General features: G+C 41.0%; 1 protein-coding gene and 1 pseudogene across 1 annotated transcript in view; both read left to right on the top strand.

The window, feature by feature from the left end:
• LOC132677864 (T-cell surface glycoprotein CD1a-like) overlaps window positions 1-20,998 on the top strand; it is a 50,709-nt gene that overhangs the window by 10,012 nt on the left and 19,699 nt on the right. The gene's annotated exons all lie outside the window — the stretch shown is intronic.
• Window positions 14,439-17,449, top strand: LOC132676129 (T-cell surface glycoprotein CD1a-like; annotated as a pseudogene).

Raw genomic sequence — 20,998 nt, 5'->3', positions numbered from 1 at the left:
AGTTTTTCCCCACTGTGGATGATATTAGCTATGGGTCTTTGATATACGGCCTTTATGATGTTGAGGTATGTTCCCTCTATCACTACTTTTTTGAAGGTTGTTATCATGAATGGATGTTGCAATTTGTCAAATGCTTTTACTGCATCTATTGAGACGATTGTATGGTTCTTACCCTTTTTTCCATTAATGTGCTGTATCACATTGATTGATTTGTGAATATTGAACCAGCCCTGAAACTCAGGAATAAATCCCACTTGATAGTGGTTAATAATTCTTTTAATGTACTGTTGTATTTGATTTGATATTATCTTGTTGAGAATTTTTGAATCCATGTTCATCAGGGATCTTGACCTGTAATTCTCCTTATTTAGTGGGGTCTTTGTCTGGTTTTGGAGTCCAGGTAATTCTGGCTTTGTAGAATGAGTTTGGAAGTTTTCTTTCCATTTCTAATTTTTGGAACAGTTTGAGATAATAGATATTAACTCTGCTTTAATTGTCTGCTAGAAATTCCCTGGGAAACCATTTGGCCCTGGACCTTGGTTTGTTGAAAGATTTTTATTAATGATTCAATTTCTTTATTGGTTATGGGTCTGTTCAATGTTTCTATTTCTTCCTGTCTCACTTTTGCTGGTTTGTATGTTTCTAGAAATTTTCCATTACTTTAGGATTACCCAGTTTGTTAGCATATAATTTTTCATAATAGTTTCTTTTTTAAAAATTTTTAATGTTTATTTATTTTTGAGAGAGAGAGAGCGTGAACAAGAGAGGAGCAGAGAGAGAGAGAGAGAGAGAGAGAATCCAAAGCAGGTTCCAGGCTCTAGCTGTCAGCACAGAGCCTGACACGGGGCTTGAACCGACAAACCATGAGATCATGACCTGAGGTGAAGTCGGACGCTTAACCAACTGAGCCACCCAGGTGCCTCAGTTTCTTAAAACTGTTTGTATTTCTGTGATGTTGGTTGTGATCTCTCCTCTTTCAGATTTTATTTATTTGGGTCCTTTCTGTCTGGCTAAGGTTTATCAATTTTACTAATTCTTTCAAAGGACCATCTCATAGTTTTGTTGATTTGTTCTATCTGTGTTTTTTTTTGTTTGGTTCTGCTCTAATATTTTTTATTTCCTTTTTTTCTGCTGGCTTTAGGCTTTATTTGCTACTCCTTTTCTAGCTCTCTTAGATGTAAGATTAAGTTGTGTATTTGAGTATTTTCTTACTTCTTGACATAGGCCTGTATTTAATATACTTCATTCTAGGACCACCATTGTTGCATCTCAAAGGTTTTGGACTGTTATGTTTTCATTTTCATTTGCTCCATGTATTTCTTTTATCTTTAATTTCCTGGAAAACCCATTTGTTTTTAGTGGGATATTATTTATTCTCCATGTTTTTGTGATCTTAAGAAAATTTTTCTTGTGGTTGACTTCAAGTTTAATAGCGTTGGGGTCTAAAAATATGCATGGTCTCAATACTTTGTACTTGTTGAAGGCTGATTTGTGACAGCATGTGATCTATTCTGGAAAGGTACTCTGTACCCTTGAAAAGAATGTGTGTTCTGCTGCTGTAGGATGGAATATTCTGAATACATTTGTTAAGTCCATCTGGTCCAGTGTGTCGTTCAAAGCCATTGTTTCCTTGTTGAATTTTTGCTTAGATGATCTGTCCATTGTTGTAAGTGGGGTGTTACTGTCTCCTATTATTATATTATTATCAGTGAGTTTCTTTATGTTTGTCATTAATTGACTTATACATTTGGGTCTTCCAAGTTGGAGGCATAAATATTTAAATTAGATCTTCTTGATGGATAGACCCTCTTATATATGATATAATGCTCTTCCTCATCTCTTGTTACAGTCTTTGGTTTAAAATCTAGTTTGTCTGGTATAAGTATGGCTACTCAGGCTTTCGTTTGACATTCATTTATATGATAGATGATTCTCCATTCCCTCACTTTCAATCTGTGTGGGGAATAAGTTTAAGAGTTCTCTGAGCTTGCACTAATGGGTTAACCAGGCTTAGGCAGAAAGCTGCCACAGGGCAAAAGCACCCTAGTGTAGAACAAAGCATGGAAAGGAAAGCCCCTCCACAGGACAAAAGTGACCGAGAGCAGGTAGAGGCAGAAAACCACCGCAGCAGGGCAAAAACAGTTAGCGACCAGAACCAGTTAGCAAGAAAAATGCCTTGTTAAACCTGAGGTAGCATGCTCTATATGTCTTCGCCCTTAGAAAAGTTAAGATAAGTAGACACAGTGTCTGGTGCCTGTGGTAAATGGCTATGTGCTTGGTGCTGGGACTTTGATTTGTATTGACCCTAACCCCTAACACTGCATAGCTTTGAGACCCCCTTTCTCTCACACACGAGTTAATGATCAGTGTTTTATTGTCTCTTTCTGCACATCCATGATGTATGTAAGTCTTCTGATCCTACTAACTATGGAGCAAGGACCCTTACTTGGGGCTCTTTTCTCCTCCTGGACATTAGCCTCTCTCATATTCAAATCTGTATCCGCTCTCCTGCTGGACAAGAGAGAACTCCAGACTCAAAGTCTGTGACAAATCTGCAGGTGTCTTTAGGTCTTAAATGAGTCTCTTATAGGCAGCATATAAATAGGTCTTGTTTTGTATCCATTCTGATAACCTATGTCTTTTTATTGGAACATTATTCTATTTACATTCATAGTAATTATTGATAGGTATGAATTTAGTGCCATTGTGTTATCTATAAAGTTGGTGTTTCTGATGATGTTCTCTGTTCCTTTCTAGTCTTTGTTGCTTGCTCTTTCACCCCACTCTAAGTGTCTCCTTTAATATTTCTAGCAGGGCTGGTTTAGTGATCATGAATCTTTGAGTCTTTGTTTGTCTGGGAAACTCTTTATGTCTCCTTCTATTCTGAACCACAGCCTTGCTAGATAAAGTATTCTTGGCTGCGTGTTTTTCTGATTCAGCACATTGAATATATCCTGCCACTCTCTTCTGGCCCACCACATTTGTGTGTACAGATCTGCTACAAACCTACTCTCTTTTCCTTATAGGTTAAGGAGTTTTTTTTTCTCTTGCTTCTTTTAGGATTCTTTTATTATCTGTGTATTCTGTAAGTTTGACTATGTCTTGGTGATGACCAGGTTTGTTGAATTTAATGGGAATTCCCTGTACTTCTTGAATTTTAATGTCTATTTCCTCCACTAGATTAGGGAATTTTTCAGCTATAATTTGGTCAAATAAACCTTGTGCTCATTTTTTTTCTCATCTTCTGGGACTCTTATGATATGAATGTTATTATGCTTTAAGGAGTTCCTGAGATCTCTAAGTATACATTTGTGATATTATACCTTTATTTCCCACTTTCTTTCAGCTTCATTATTTCCCATAATTTTATCTTCTATTTTGCTTATTTCTTCCTCTGCATCATCTATCCTCATTGTCATTGCATCCATTTAGCTTCACATCTCAGTTATAGCATTTAAAAATTTCCTCCTAAATAGATTTTAGTTCTTTTATCTCTGCAGTAAGGGACTCTCTGGTGTCATCTATAATTTCTCAAGCCCAGGCAGAATTTTTATGATTATTGTTTTAAATTCTTGTTCCAACGACTTACTTGTATCTGTATTGATTTAATACTCAGCTGTAACTTCTTCCTGTTCTTTCTTTTGGGGTGAATTCCTCCATCTTGTCATTTAGTCGGGGTCACTGTTTTTTTTTGTTAATGAAGAATATAGTATTTCTGCTTCTGTGAGTAATGGCTGTATTAAGAAAAATTCCAAAAATAAAATATGAAAGGAAATGAGACTCTACATGTGTTTTGGTCTGCTTGCTAAATAAGCCAGATCCAAATAATAATAATGATGATAATAATTAATAATAATAAAAAGGGAAGCTGGATTCTATGGGTGTCTGGTTTTTAAAAGAATGCTTTTTAAAAGATAAACATGGATGCAAAAATTCTCAACAAGATACTAGCAAATTGAATTCAACCGCATGTAAAAAGAATTATTCACCATGATCAAGTGGGATTCATTCCTGGGCTACAGGGCTGGTTCAATATTTGCAAATCAATATTTGCAAATTAATACATCACATTAATAAAAGAAGGGATAAGAACCATATGATCCTGTCAATAGATGTAGAAAAACATTTGACAAAACATCTTTCTTAATAAAAACCTTTAAGAAAGTTGGGATAGAAGGAACATACTTAAATATCTTAAAAAATACTTAAAAAATACTTTAAAAAGCCATATATGAAAAGCCCACAGCTAATATCATCCTCAATGGGGAAGAACAGAGCTTTCTCCCGGAGATCAGGAACACGACAAGGATGTCCACTCTCACCACTGTTGTTTAACCTAGTGTTGGAAGTCCTAGCTAGCATCAGCAGTCAGACACAAAATGAAATAAAAGGCATCAGAATTGGCAAAGAAGTCAAACTTTCACTCTTTGCAAATGACATGATACTGTACATGGAAAACCTGAAAGCCTCCACAAAAATACTCCTAGAACCTGATACATGAATTCAGCAAAGTCACAGCATACAAAATCAATGTACAGAAATTGGCTGCATTTTTATACACCAATAATGAGCAACAGAAAGAGAAATAAACTGATCCCATTTACAACAATTGCACCAACAGCCATAAAATACCTATGAATAAACCTAACCAAAGATGTAAAAGATCTGTATGCTGAAAACTATAGAAAGCTTATGAAGGAAATTGAAGAAGACACAAAGAAATGCACCAAAGACATGACTAGACACTTTTCCAAAGAACACATCCAGATGGCCAACAGGCACATGAAATGATGCTCAACGTCACTCTTCATCAGGGAAATACAAATCAAATTCTCACTGAGATACCACCTCACACTGGTCAGAGTGGCTAAAATGAACAAGTCAGGAGACTATAGATGCTGGAGAGGATGTGGAGAAACAGGAACCCTCTTGCACTCTTGGTGGGAATGCAAACTGGTGCAGCTGCTCTGGAAAACAGTGTGGAGGTTCCTCAAAAAAATGAAAATAGAACTACTCTATGGCCCAGCAATAGGAATTTATCCTGCTAGGAATTTACCCAAGGGATACAGGAGTGCTGATGCATAGGGACACTCGTATCCCAATGTTTACAGCAGCACTTTCAACAATAACCAAGTTATGGAAAGAGCCTAAATGTCCATCAATTGACGAATGGATAAAGAGATGTGGTTTATATATACAATGGAATACTACTTGGCAATGAGAAAGAATGAAATCCTGCCATTTGTAGCAACGTGGATAAACTGGAAGGTATTATGCTGAGTGAAATAAGTCAGGCAGAGAAGGACATATATCATATGTTTTCACTCATATGTGGAACTGGAGAAACTTAACAGAAGACCATGGGAGAGGAAAGGGGAAAAAATAGTTACAAACAGAGAGGGAGGGAGGCAAACTACAAGAGACTCTTAAATACAGAGAACAAACTGAGGGTGGATGGGGGGGTGGGGGAGAGGGGAAAGTGGGTGATGGGCATTGAGGAGGGCACTTGTTGGGATAAGCCCTGGCCGGATGGAGTGTGTTCCCACAGCAAGCGCAACTTAGCATCTGGGAGGTCATAAGCTAACAGCTCTCCTCGGAAAGCGGGAAGGCTGGAGGACAAAGGGAGGGAGAGCTGCTGAGCCCCTGGATGACAGAGCTCAGTTTGGTGGGGAACACAGGCGCTTGCCAGTGCCATCTCCCCTGCCCATCCCCCAGCCAAAATCCCAAAGGGAACCAGTTCCTGCCAGGGAACTTGCTCGCTCCACGCAAACACCCAACTCTGTGCTTCCGCTGAGCCACCCCTCCGGCAGCGGGTCTGACTCCCTCCCACTGCCACAGGGCCCCTCCTGAAGTGAATCACCTAAGGAGAAGCAAGCTAAGCCTGCCCCTCCTGCCCCCGTGCACCTCGCCTACCCACCCCAGCTAATACGCCAGATCCCCAGCACCACAAGCCTGGCAGGGTGCAAGTAGCCCAGACGGGCCACGCCACCCCACAGTGAATCCTGCCCCTAGGAGAGGGGAAGAGAAGGCACACACCAGTCTGACTGTGGCCCCAGCGGTGGGCTGGGGGCAGACATCAGGTCAGACTGCGGCCCCGCCCACCAACTCCAGTTATACACCACAGCACGGGGGAAGTGCCCTGCAGGTCCTCACCACTCCAGGGACTATCCAAAATGACCAAACGGAAGAATTCCCCTCAGAAGAATCTCCAGGGAATAACAACAGCTAATGAACTGATTAAAAAGGATTTAAATAATATAGTGAATTTAGAATATTCTTTATTTATTAGAACTATATTTATTAAATATATTTATAAAAACTATATTTATTATATATATTTATTATATTATATTATATTATATTATATTATATTATTATATATTATTATAATTATATTATATATTATATATTATATTATAATATATAATATATATTTATTATATATATATTTATAAAAACTATATTTATTATATATAAATATAAATATAAAAACTATATTTATTAAATATTCTTTATTTATTTATTATATAAATTCTAAATTTAGAATTTAGAATAATAAAGTGAATTTAGAATAATAGTCATAAAATTAATTGCTGGGCTTGGGATGAGCCCTGGGTGTCGTATGTAAGCCAATTTGACAATGAATTATATTCATAAAAAAATAAAAGAAGTCTTATTCAAAAATAAGAGAAATAAATAAATAAATAAATAAATAAATAAATAAAAAGGAAGCTAGATTCAATTTCCTCTAGAGCAGATGCTTCGCAGCACTCTATGATCAGCAGACTTGGTATGTGAGAGGCTTCTGGGAACAGGTCATCTGTGCTGGTTCTCAGGCGAACTTACCCTAGTGGAGAATGCACCTGCTCCATACAGGAGGGTGGAGCTTGGTGTAAGAGGCTCCAGCCTCTACTGGGTGGCACTTTTTTGCTTATTGAGGTTAAACAGTGCAGAAGGGGGGTGAATGGCACCACTCTCATCTCTAGAGTGAGAAGTTGGTGCCTGCCACTCTTTGGGAAGCCTTAACAAAAGTGCAAATAATCACCACTCTTGTGTCCCTCGCTTCTTCCAGATGCCTGCCTTCACGCTGCCTGTGTCAGAGCTGTCTGTCTACCAGGCAGCACACTTTTTTTTTTTAAATAAATGTTTATTTATTTTTGATAGGCAGAGAGAAAGACAGTGGAGAGGGTCAGTGAGAGGGGTCACAGAGGATCTGAAGCAGGCACCATGCTGACAGTAGAGAGCCTGATGCTGGGCTTGAACACAGCAACCATGAGATCATGACCAGAGCTGAAGTCAGATGCTTAACCAACTGAGCCACCAAGGTGTCCCATCCCGTGTTTTATATAAGACACACAGCTGAGTTTTAAAACTCCAATGTTTAGAGATTGTGGACTTGTGGTAATCTTGTGGAAGAGAGTCTGTTGTGCTTTTGCTGTTTGACAGTTTGTCCCAGAGATCAGTTGCATGACTGTGCAGCATTTCAGGATTTATGGTAAAGCTCAGCCAAAATCTGGCACCAAGGTTTGCTACCCTTAGGTGGGGTCTGTGCTCCTATGCCAGTAAATAGGGCAGCACATTGGTGCCCACCAGGTTTTTCTCCCCAGAGATACTGTGCCACTTCTCTTAAAGGCACTCCAAGCAGGGGAGCTGTTTATAACCAAGGGGATACTCAGACTATGCTGACCATTTCTGGTTTCTTTGCCTTCTTTACTCACTGGGGCACCACCAAACCCACCAGGCAGGACACTGGAGATGGTGTGGACCTCCAAAACTTTAGACTCTACACTCCACTCTTATCAAAATTTGCGATGGTCAACCCCTCTTCTTTTTCCAGTCGATGGTTTTGGGGAAGGGTTCTTACTGTGAAATTCCCTACGGGCACCTTCAACTTTCTCTCTCTCTGTCCTTCACACTCTCTCTCAGCTCTCTCCTCTCTCCATGATTAAGGCTCCCTCCCTTTGCAACACCCACAGTTCTTTTGTCCCCAGATCAACTCTTTGCAGTTTTTACCTTTCATGATGTGGCCACTTTTCTACCTCCACTTCTGCAATTTTGCTCTCTCAGTCCCCAGATCAATTCCTTGTGTACTCAAAAGTGATTTGATATTCATCTAGCTGTGTTCAAGGAATGAGGCAAGCTCAAAGTCCCCCCACCATTTTTACATCTTAACTCCTCCCTGATAGACAATTTAAAGTAATTGTCATATACTCACTTGACTTGAGATAATAGAGGAAGACTTCAATGAGACCCTCAACAAAGAGAGAGAAAACATAAAAAAAGAACCAATCAGAGAAGAAAAGTTCAATACATGAAATTAAAAATACATGGATGGAATGAAGGGTAGACTATAGGAAGCAGAGGAATGAATCAGCAACCTGGAGGACAGGGTAATGAAAAGAAATCAAGCTTAACAGAAGAGAGGAAAAAAGAAAACGAAACATACTTATGGAACTCAGAGATACCATTAAGCATAATAACATCGGAATTATTGAAATCATAGAAGGAGATGAGAGAGAAAAAGGGGCAAAACTTTTATTTGAAGAAATAATAGCAGAAAACTTCCCAAATCTGGTGAAGAAAACAGAAATCAAGAATCAGAAGGCTGAGAGAGCCTCCACAAAATCAACCCAAGGAGGTTCACATCAAGACATGTAGTAATGAAAATGACAAAGCATCATGATAAAAGAGAATTTTAAAACCAGCAAGTGAAAAGAAGACAGTTGCATACAAGGGAAACCCATAAGCTATCAGCTGATTTTTCAGCAGAAACTTTGCAGGCCAGAAGGGAGTGCCATGATTTCTTCAAAGTGCTGAAAGAACAAGAACTATAAATGAGAATATTCTACCCAGCAAGGCTATCATTCAGTATAGAAATAGAGATGAAGAGTTTTTCAGACAAACAAAAGTTAAAGGAATTAATGACCACAAAACCATCAGTACAAGAAATATTAAAGGGGACCGTGAGTAAAAAGGAGAGGAAAGACCAAAGGTGAAGTAAGCACAGAAGCAGTAAAAATAAGGATATCCATAAAAATCAGGGGATTCACAAAATAAAAACACATAAAGTATGACACCATATACCTAAAACGTGGGTCACTTTGCAATAAGTTAATATTCACTGCTATATACAGATGATATTATGTAGAAACTGAATGAAAACCACAAATCAAAAATTAGGAATAGACTCAAAAAATAAAGGGAAGGCAATCTGAGTATATCACTAAAGAATCCATCTGATCATGAAGAAAAGAGCAAAAAGGGTAAAGAAACAGAGAATACCAAAACAGCCATAAAACAAGTAATGAAATGGCAAGAAATACATACCTATCAGTAAATATATTCAATGTAAGTGGATTACATGCTCTAATCAAAAGACAGTGTGATGACATAGATAAAAAGGCAAGTCCTATCTCTATGCTGCTTTCAAAGGACTCATTTCAGATGTAAAGACACATGCAGATTCAAAGTGAAGGGATGGAGAAGAATTTATCTAGCAAATGGATGCGAAATGAAAGCCAGGGTAGCAATACTTGTATCACACAGAATAGTCTTTAAAATAAAAACTGTACCGAGTGACAAAGAGAGACACTATATACCACTAAAGGGAACAATCCAACAAGAAATATAACAATTGTAAATATTTCTGCACCCTACATGGAGGCACCCAAATACATAAAGCAGCTAGTAACAAAAATAAAGGAAGTAATCCATAGCAATACAATAATAGTAGTAGACTTTAACACCCCACTGACAATGATGGACAGACCATCCAAGCAGAAATTCAACAAAGAAGCAATGGCTTTGAATGACACATTGGATCTGATAGATCTAAATGATATATTCAGAAAATTCCATCCAAAAACAACAGAATACACAATGCTTCAAGTACACATGAAATTTTCCAGAATAAATCACATATTACACAACAAAAGAAGTCTCAATAAATTAGAAAAGATCAAAGTCATACTAAGCATGTTTTTCTGACAAAAAAGAATATGAAACTACACATGAACCTCAAGAAAAAAAATCTGGAAAGAGCATAAAATACATGGAGGTTAAATAACAGGCTACTGAAGAATGAATGGGTCAAACAAGAAATCAGAGAGGAAATTTAAAAAATACATGGAGACAAAGGAAAATGAAAACACAATGGCCCAAGATTTGGGGATACAGCAAAGGCAGTTTTAAGAGGAAAGTTCATAGCAATACAGATCACTCTAAAGAAGCAAGATAAATATCAAATGAACAACCTAATCATACAACTAAAGGAGATAGAAAAAGAAGAACAAATAAAACAAAAAATCAGTAGAAGGAAAAATAAAGATTAGAACAGGAATACACGATATAGAATAAAAAAAAAAAAAAAAACTCAACAGAAGAACAGATCAACGAAGCCAGGAGGTGGTTCTTTAAAATATTGAAAGTTGATAAATATTTAGCCAGATACGTTAAAAAAAAAAGAGCAAGCGATAGAGCAGTCAAATACACAAGATCAGAAATGAAGACGGGAAACAATAAGTGACACCACTGAAATACAAAGGATTTTAAGAGAATTTTATGAAAAATTATAGGCCTCCAACTGGACAACCTATAAATAATGGATAGATTCCTAGAAACACACAATCCCCCCAAATGAAGTGGGAATAAATAGAAAATTTGAGCAGACCAGTTACCAGCAATGAAATTAAATCAGTAGAGAGAAAATTCTGAACAAACAAAAGTCCAGGAACAGCAGTTTCACAGGAAAATTCTACCAAAAATTTAAAGAAGAAATAATATCTATTCTTCTCAACTATTCCACAAAATAGGAGAGGAAGGAAAGCTTCCAAATTCATTCCATGAGGCCAGCATTACCCTGATACCAAAAGCAGTTAAAGACACTACAAAAAGAGAGAACTACAGGCCAACACTTCTGATGAACAAAGATCCAAAATCCATCACAAAATATTAGCAAACCAAATCCAACAATATATTAAAAATTCATTCCTCATGATCACGTGAAATTTATTCTTGCTGTACAAGTGTCATTCAGTATTCACTAATGAATCAGCACGATATATAACATCATGAGAAAGGATAAAAACTGTATGATCATTTCAATAAATGCAGAAAAAGCATCTGACGCAGTACAACATCTATTGATGATAAAATCCTTCAACAACATAGATGTAGATGTAACATAACTCAACATAATAACGATCGTATGTAACAGACCCACAGCTGACATCATACTTAATGGTGAAAAATTGAGAGCATTTCCCCTAAAGTCAGGAAGAAGATAAGGATGTCCGCTAACCACTGTCACCACTTTCATTCAACATAATAGTGGAAGTGTCAGCCACAGCAATCATACAAGAGAAAGACTAAAAGGCATCCAAGTGGGCCAAGAAGAAAAATATTCACGATTTGCAGATGACACAATACTATATATATAGAAACCCTAAAGACGCCTCCCCCAAAACAACAAGAACCAATACATGAATTCAGTAAGGTCACAGGATACAAAATCAGTATGGAGAAGTCCTTTGCATTTCTATACAAAGATAATGAAGCAGCAGAAAGAGAAATTAAGCAAACCATCCCATTTACAGTTGCACCAAAAATAATAACATATCTAGAAATACACTTAGCCAAAGAGGTGAAAGACCTGTACTCTGAAAACTATAACACATTGATGAAACAATTGAAGGTAACACAAAGAAATGCAAAAACAAATATTGGGAACATGGATATATTACCCAAAGTGATCTACAGATTTAGTGCAATGAGTCTCAAAATACCAATAGCATTTTTCACAAAACTAAAACAAGCAATCATAAAATTTTATGCCACCACCAAAGATTCTGTATGGCCAAAGCAATCATGAGAGAAAAAGGAAAAAAAAAAAAAACAAAGCTGGAGGTATCACGATTCCAGATATCAAGTTATCCTACAAAGCTGTAATCAAAACAGTATGGTATTGGGACAAAAGTAGACACAGAGATCAATGGAAGAGACTAGAAAGCCCAGAAATAAACCAACAATCTTATGGTCAATTAATCTTTGATAAAGAAAGCAAGAATATGCAATAGGAAAAAGAAAGTCTCTTCAACAAATGGTGTTGGGAAAATGGGACAGCTACATGTAAAAGACAGAAACTAGACAACTTTCTTACACCATACACAAAAAAGAACTCAAAGTGGATTGGACTTGAATGTAAGACCTGAAATCATACACATCCTAGGAGATCCCAGGCAGTAATGTCTCTGACATCGGACACAGAAACTTATTTCTAGATATGTCTCTGGAAACAAGGGAAACAAAAGGAAAAAGAAGCTATTGACACTACATCAAGATAAAAAGCTTCTACACAGCAAAGGAAACAATCAACAAAACTAAAAGGCAGCCTATGGAATGGGAGTAGATATTAACAAATAACATATCTGATAAAGGATTAGTATCCATATTATATAAAGAACTTGTACAACTTAACAGCAAAAGGACAACTAATCAAAAGACACGAATATAAATTTCTCTGAAAAAGGCATTCAGATGGCTAACAGATACTGGAAAGATGCTCCACATCACTGATCATCAGGGAAATGCAAATCAAAACCACAATGAGCTGCCACCTCACGCCAGTCAGAGTGGCTAAATCCAAACACACAAGAAATAAGTGTTGGAGAAGATGTGGAGAAAAAGGAGGTCCTGAACACTGTTGGTGGGAATGCCAATGGTGCTGCCACTGTGGAAAACAGCATGGGGGTTCCTCAAAAACTTAAAAACAGAATTACCATATGATCCATTAATTCTACTGCTGGGTATTTATGAAAACAGCATTTTGAAAAGATACATGCACCCACATGATTATTGCAGCATTATTTACAATAACCAAGATGTGGTAGCTGCCCAAGTGTCCACGGATAGATGAATGGACAAATAAGATGTCTGTTCATGCAATGGGATATGACTAGCCATAAAAAGGACTGAAATCTTGCCATGCAACCACATGGATGGATCGAGAGAGTATGATGGTCACTGAAATTAGTCAGAGAAAGACATAATACCATTTGATTTCACTCATAGGTGGAATTTAAGAAACAAAGCAAATGAGCAAACAAATAAGAGACACAAACAACCGCACCCCCCACCCCCCCCAGACTCTTAGCTATAGGGAACTCACTGCCGGCTACCAGAGGGGAGGTGGGTAGGCAATGGGTGGAGTAGGTGAAGGGGATTAGAATTACCCATATATTGATAAGCACTGGGTAATGTATAGAAGTGCTGAATCACTATATTGTACACTTAATATAACACTGTATGTTAACTATACTGGAAATTAAAAAAAAAAAAAAAAAAAAAACCAAAGGAACACTAACTCAGCACACCAAAATGAATAGTTCATGGTTTATGTGTTTTTCTTCCCAAAGAGACTAAAAGCTCCTTGAATAAAGTGATTGCATGATGAACACTGTATTTTCTTACCTTATTTTTTTTAATTCAATGTTTATTTATTTTTGAGAGAGAGACAGAGTAAGCGAGAGAGATCTTTGAGAGAGACAAAGCATGAGGAGAGGAGGGCCAGAGAGACAGAGTGAGACACAGAATCTGAAGCAGGTTTCAGGCTCTGAGCTGTCACACAGAGCCTGATGCAGGGCTTGAATCCACAAACTGTAAGATCATGACCTGAGCCAAAGTCAGATGCTCAACCACGTAAGCCCACAGGCACCCCATGAACACTATAGTTTCATGAATGTAGCAAGGTGCTTGGATCCAGGAAGCTGTTAAGTGACTGTTTGGTGAGTGAATATACATTAATGCAAGTCTGACTGAGGGGGTATTCTTCAGATGTTTCAATGTCCTGTGGTCTCTCTGATGGCAACTGATTCTCCCCTAAAAAATGGTGAACTGGTGGTTGTTGATACTGTTATACAGGCAATCATGGCGAAATTTGGAAAAGCAAATAGAGTAAGTGTTAAAAGAAACCCATGGACTCAAAATGGTGCCTTGGGCAGGCCAACTCCCCAAAACTTGTTTAACTTAACCTAAGTGCAGTCCAACCTCCCCCAGAAATGTAAGTCTTCCCCCGTCAGTGAGGAATTCTCTGTTCATCACAGTGAGGTCCTCTCTCACATGGATCCTCTCCATCCCCCAAGAGGTGAGGTCATTTTCATGATTAGACCCCTACCTTCCCAATTAGGGGAAGGTGACCTTCAAATTCATCTGGTTGATTTTGTTTTTTAGCACAAGCAGTGAGAAGTAGAGATGTGAATGAGCTAGCATGGGGTGAGACATGAAGGATGTCCATGGGGAGTGTCCCAAGGGCATGAGGGACAGGGTGACAGCAGACTCCAGGGTGGGTGCTGGGGAACTGTGTGTTTTCATGGGTTACTGTCTGGATGAGGAGAAAAGGCACGAGAGGTAGGGTCCCTTTTCCATGCCACCCAAGACTTGGTCCCCAGCACCTGAGTTAGGACCTCGGGAAACAGAATGGAGGCTGATGACAGGGAGAAGCTGGAAGCGGGAGAGTAGGGTCAGACCCAGAGGGGAAGTGAGAGTCTGAGTAGGTGTCCAGGGTTGAGGGTGGAGTCCATTTGCATTGTCGGGGAGACTCAGGCCAGGCGTGTGTGTTGAGAAGGAAGTCAGAAGAGAGGGGCTGCGTGTGGGGAGGTTTGTGAGAACAGACGCCAAAGACCCACTTTCGGAGAGAAAGAAAGAACATCTGCACATAAGATGCTGTTGTTGCAACTGGTGTTGCTCACGGTTCTTGTCCCAGGTGGTGACACTGACGATGGTGAGGACTCTGGGCACGCCCTGTGGGAGCACAAGCATGCATGCTTACATATGCATACCTGTGTGTGCTCATGTGAGTCATGTGTGTTTGTGTGTGTGCACATGTGTGTCTGCATGGGTACACGAGTTTGTGATGTGTGTACCTGTGCTTGTGCGTCTGCATGCAAGTGTTAGTAGGTATGAGCATGTGCATATAGGTGCCTGTTTGCATGTCTCTGTGTGTGTCTGTACGGCTCTTTGTATACGTGTCTATGTTTGTGCATACACATGCAACTCTGAGTGTGTGTGTGTACATATGTGCATTTATCTGTGTGTGTGTGTGCGTGTGTGCACTTGTGGTGTGGGTTCCCAAGCACATTCCTGGGGAGTGAGGGATGTCAGCCTTGTTTGTTCCTGAACATCCCTGATCCCATTTCTGAAGGATGGGGATGAAGCTTGGGGCTCCGGGGCAGCACATGTCTCCTGAGAGAAGTATGGCTCCCTGTCCTCTAGATTTTTGGGCCCCTCCCTGGCAACTTTCTTTGGCATTCTCTCTCCTTCCCAATGTCTATCTGTTCTTCTGGCACAGACTTCCAAGAGCCAATCTCTTTTCGAACCATCCTGGCAACATCCTTTTGCAACCGTTCCTGGACACAGAATCAGGGCTCAGCTTGGCTGGATGAACTGCAGACTCGTGGCTGGGCCAGCAAGACGGGCGCTTTCATTTTTCTGTGGCCGTGGTCCAGGGGCAACTTCAGCAATGAGGAGCTAATGCAACAAGAAAAGTCATTTCACACATTCTCCATGAGATTTCCTCTGATATTTCAGGAGCATGCCAGTCAATGGCAGCTTGAATGTGAGCTCGGGTCCCTCAGGACACGTGGGATGGAGGTGGCCTGTGTGTGTCACCATGAATTCCTTCTTCCTCCAGGAAAGAGCCTCCCCTGGCTGCTGAACCTCTCGACTCCCCATCATAAAACAGAATCACACCCCTGTGTTCAGGAGGCAGAAGCCAGACCCCGAACTTGAAAAGCTTCACGCCTTCTGCTATTTCCCCTCCTCTCCTTGACACCAGGCTGTGTTCTCCTGTCTCGCACCAGAGTCTCCCATGACCACCCCATTCCCTGGCCTCCGGCCAGAGACTCTCCTCTCCCTCACTCTGTGACTGATCCTTGAAATGTGCTTTTCTCCCCATTCAGTCCCATCAGAGACATTTGTCTGTCTACGTGTTCCCTCTGCCCGCTGCCTTCCCCTCACCCTTGACGATTTCATCACAGCTCCCCTGTGGAGCCCTTCCTTGTTCTCTGCCCACACCCTTCCTGCTTCTCCAGCATGTGCTCCTTTCTCAGTAATTTACCTTTCTTCTGCCTCCAGCGACCACCACTTCCCCTCTGTCTGAGTCTCCACTCAAACCAAACTTTGTTCCATTCTGTCCAATGCCCTCAACTTCTCCTCTGCTTCCTCTGTCCTTTGCTTCCACTCATCTCCTTTCATCTCTTTCCCTCTCCATTTCCTGTAACTCACATTCTCTCTTCCCAGATCCCTTTCAGGTACAGCTGGCAGGAGGCTGCGATTCTCACTTTGGAGGAGCATCAACAGGCTTCATGCATATTGCATATAAAGGGTCAGATCTTGTAAGCTTCCAGAACACGTCATGGTGGCCATCTCCAAAGGGAGGAAGGAGAGCTCAGCAGGTCTCCAAACTATTCAATCAGTACCATGTGGTCAACTTATGAATACAAGCAAATATTAATGACATCTGCCCCCGTTTCCTCTTGGGTAGGCAGACCTTCAGCGACAAGGTCAGTCCTGCTCCCTCTCTCCAAGCATTATCATAAATTTGCACCATATTCTCAAATTTGGTGGAGTAGGGGCCAAGAGAGTCAGAGGATGATGGTGACAGGTTCCTAGAGGTGGAAAGATGTGTATTTCTAATGTGATGTGAAGACGTACCCTCTCAGTCTGAGAATGCCTGTCCTGTCTCTGCAGTGAGGCCAGAGGCTTGGCTGTCCACTGGCTCCAGTCCGGGGCCTGGCCATCTGCTCCTTGTGTGGCACATCTCTGGCTTCTACCCAAAGCCAGTGTGGGTGACGTGGATGCAGGGTGACCACGAACAACAGGGCACCCGGCGAGGCGACCTCTTGCCCCATGCTGATGGGACATGGTATCTTCAGACGTCCTTGGACGTGGAAGCCAGAGAGGCAGCTGGCCTGTCTTGCCGAGTGAGACACAGCAGTCTAGGAGGCCAGGACGTGGTCCTCTACTGGGGTGAGAAAGGGTAGGGGTCCAGCTGGGAAAGGGGGTGGGTGGTCCTGAAGCAGAGCAGGAGAGTGAGATGAAACACTTGGGATTCTCGGGACTGCAGATCATAAAGGACATAAAATTAATAACGCAAGAAATGGAGAGCTGAAGGTGAGGATCCTACAGACGTGGGAGGAAGCAGAGTGTTTGGTGAAGTGTCCACCTCTGATCAGGGATGGGAAACGAGAAGGAGGAAGGGTGGTTGGTGAGGCAGAGGGTGACAGGAGCAAAAAGGACCAGGTAGGTGCAGGTCAACCCGGGGTGGATGGGAATTGACACCGTCTGCACCAAACCCACAGAGCAGCACCACTCGGTGGGCTTGGTCTTCCTGGTGGTGATCGTGCCCCTGGTGCTTCTGCCAGGTCTTGTGTTCTGGCTCTGGAAGCGTCGGTAAGTCTGGAACCACCTTCCTGCTCTTTCCCATGCGTCTCCTTACCTTCCTCTCTGTCCTCAGCCCTCTTCCTCCCCGTGCCCCTCTCCCTGCTGTCCTCACCTACACCCGCTGCAGAGCAATTTCCAATTTGATCTTCCCAGGAAAACACACTGGAGACATCGGTTCACTGGCCTCCCTTTAGAGCAAGATCCCGGCAGCCCAGGAGTCAGGACATACTTAAACCCAGCTCAGTGATGATGGATTTGCAAGTCTCTGTGTGCAACTTTTGTCTTTTCTCTCTGCTCGATGATGGGTTGTCAAGATGAGTTAAGTGTAATTTCGCAGGATTTCTTGTTCTGACCTGATGCTGGGGCTTAAATCTCTAATTTATCTCAGAGTAAAATGAAGTCCGAGTACCTCCATGGGTCACAGGCATCTGTGTCACTTCCTCCAGGGAGCCTTCCCTGATCCACAAGAGGAAGCGGTCTCTGCCTGGTGTGAATTTCTGCCACTTTAACCTGCACTGTGGGTAATCTGCGCCTCACTTCCCATCCTTTTTGCCCCAGATTTACATCCTTTTTCCCTTCCAATTCCTAGGTCTCTTGAGTGCAAAGCCCGTGTCTTTTTAATATTTGCATCCTTGACAAGAGTCTCACCTGCATGGAATATGTCCTCAATAAAAGTCTGTGTTGAATTGATGCCAATTTCATAGTTTTTTCTTCTTTCGCCTCCTGTCGTGTTTGTAGTACAAAAAACGCACGACGTAGTACGACTACGTGTTTGTAGTTGAGACGTTTGATGTTCTTCTTGTTAAAAGTCTTCTCACTTTGTCTGGAGACTTGATACTGTTATGGTTCCTTGGTAACATCCCTGAGCCTCTGAGGAGAATACAATTTTGTCTGTGGATATTTCTATTATTTAAACACAGACACCTGTTGGAGTGGACCTGTTGTGGATGAAAGGAGGAGGGCAGATGCAGGTCCTGGCTGTTTGAGTGGCTCAGGAACAGCAGCAGAGCTGTCACCTTGGGGCTTGTTGGCAATATAGGGGCTTGGCCTCAGCTGAGGTTCACTGCATCACAATTTCCATTTTAGCAAAACCAGCAGGGGATTCACAGGTGCATAAATGTGGTGCCTGAGAGGTAGCAGTGTGAGTGCGTCCCTGGAGGGAAACGAGTGGGTCCCAAAAAGCCTGTAAGAGTGTTGTGCTCAGGAATGAACGGGAGTCTGGCAGGGAGAGGGCATACAGAGCATCCTCACATTCGTGGCTGCTGTATCACAGTCCCTGAGGACACGGAGTCAGCCACATGAGCCGTTGCTCCTGGGGGAAATACAGGGTTCCGATCTTTGAAACCTCTGCTCACAACACTTGCCCACTGATACACACATAGCCTTGTTTCATGTGTCTTTTTGTTTTAAGACAGTATATACATATATATATATATATATATATATATATATATATATATATATTTCCCCAAATAATATTGTATGCTCTATTTCCCTATAGTGAAATACCAGCTCAGAAGTGTGTGACATTTCCAGGCCTGGTTACTGTCATCGCCAGTGTCTTCATCTTTCAACCTCACAACTATGCTGCCCACGATGCTTTTAGAAACAAACAAACTAGAAATCATCATCTTCTGAATCCTTGCATTTAGCTCTTTACCCCCTTTTTTGTGGCATCATCATAGCATTCTAGATGTTACTCTAGCACTTTCTGAGTCAGCTCCACATAGACATCAGGAATTTCCTTTTCCTTTTCCTGGATTTACCGCATTGTTGATCATTACCACTGAACTCAAAGGCACAGGAGTCTGCATCGTGAGCCTGAGCAGGACGTACCTGCACAGGAGTTTTGTCAGTGAGGCTCATCTCACCTTCTTGTGCTTAGGAACACCAGTCAGCCCTGCAACTCTGGGCTTCAGGGCCTTTTGAAACACTGAAGTCACCAGGAAAGTGCATGTAAATGCAGAAAATGTGGCATCAAATAGACTATGAAAAGGACACGTGTTTACAGTGTGGGAATTACCATGGAAATGCAGAGCAGCAACTTGTTCAGCCTCACAGGACACATGCGATGGGTGACACATATCAGAGCACTCGCCCTGCCATTCATTATGAGTAGCAGTGAGCTGGTGGGTCTGGGGGTTACAAATCAATGTCACTAGGTGTGTCCATTAGCACAGACAGCCTCCGTAGATATTGAAGATGGATCTTTGTGACTGATTGTTTCAATGGCAGTGCTAGTGCAGATGTCCATGGTTGGACTTCAGTTACTCTAGTGTTTTAACTACCTGCACAAATCATTCTCAAGCCCCGATCATGCAGAAGGGACATTTTGACTGGAAAGTAGCCGGGGAAGAAAAGATCATCACTGTATTTGGAGCTTAAAAGTTTTGCTTTCGTATTTGATTATGGTTTTCATTGTTGTTTCTATCTGCTTCCCTAGTGTAGCAGCTTATTTCGATTCAACTTGAGAAAATGCACAAGTTCTAATTTGTTAAGGGCTTAAAGAAAGGGCTCAGGGCAGGAGAACATCCAGAGGGACCAAGTGCAGGCTCTCAGTGCTGCTCATGTGGACCTTCTGGAAAATTAAGTTGAGATGGAAGAGGTGGCAAAGATGAAAAATACAGGATGGGGGCAAATCACAGGACTTCTCTCTTCTCATTTGAATTAGACTAGTTACTTCTTCTCTTTGTTCTTGTCCACTTTGTTACCCTCACATGGCCACCATGTGGTTTTATGTTGGTTGACACTATCCTCATTCACAGCCCTGGCTACGATCTCCTCGAGTCAATTAGGAGAAAGCACCCTTGCCAATGTGACAGGTTGAAGGATGGACAGGAAACATTGAGTTCAGCTAAATCATCAGAGAGATGTCAGTTGTCTTCATTCAGAGTGATGGTTCAGAGCCAGGCACTGGCTCTAGGTGACCAAGTCACTAGAAGACAGATTCTTACAGTTGATCAGGGGAAAGAGATCCTCTTTTTTTTTGTCCTGGACAGTAACATCTGGGAATCAAGCTTGAAACAATTAAAATCTATTTGCAACACCAGAGAGGCAAGGATGAGGAAGAAACCTGTACGCAAAAGACAGAGAAATTTTATACATGAAAATTTCCCAGAGAGTACATCCAGAGTGTTCTCGCTATGGGGAAGATAAAGAAAAGAAAAGAAAAAGAAAGAGGATGGTTAGGGAAGAGGAACTAAGATCTTAGGGTGTTACATATGCACCCGACTTCTAATGGATCCCCAGTATCTAAGACAGGGCTTGCAAGTGATAGGAGCTCAATGAGTATTTGTGAATGATTGAATAATTTGGTCCAGGCATAGAATTATTCCTAAAAATTATGGAGATATCAACATAAATTTTTGTAAGCTTAAGAAAGCATTTGTTGTAATCATACTTGATGAAATGAGAATCTTACACAATTTTCTTTAGAATAAGCCATATGCTAATAATCATGAAGTTCACACAAAAGATCCTAGTGCAAATCTCCCATTACTTGTAATAAGAAACTATGAGAATTTGTAACGCACGGAGTTAATAGAGTGTTCTGGAATGGTGT

Source organism: Panthera onca, chromosome F1 (assembly GCF_046562875.1).
Source record: "Panthera onca isolate mPanOnc1 chromosome F1, mPanOnc1 haplotype 2, whole genome shotgun sequence".
NCBI lineage: Eukaryota > Metazoa > Chordata > Mammalia > Carnivora > Felidae > Panthera > Panthera onca.
The sequence above is the reverse complement of the archived record's forward strand: the minus strand, read 5'-3'. Positions and strand labels throughout refer to the sequence as shown.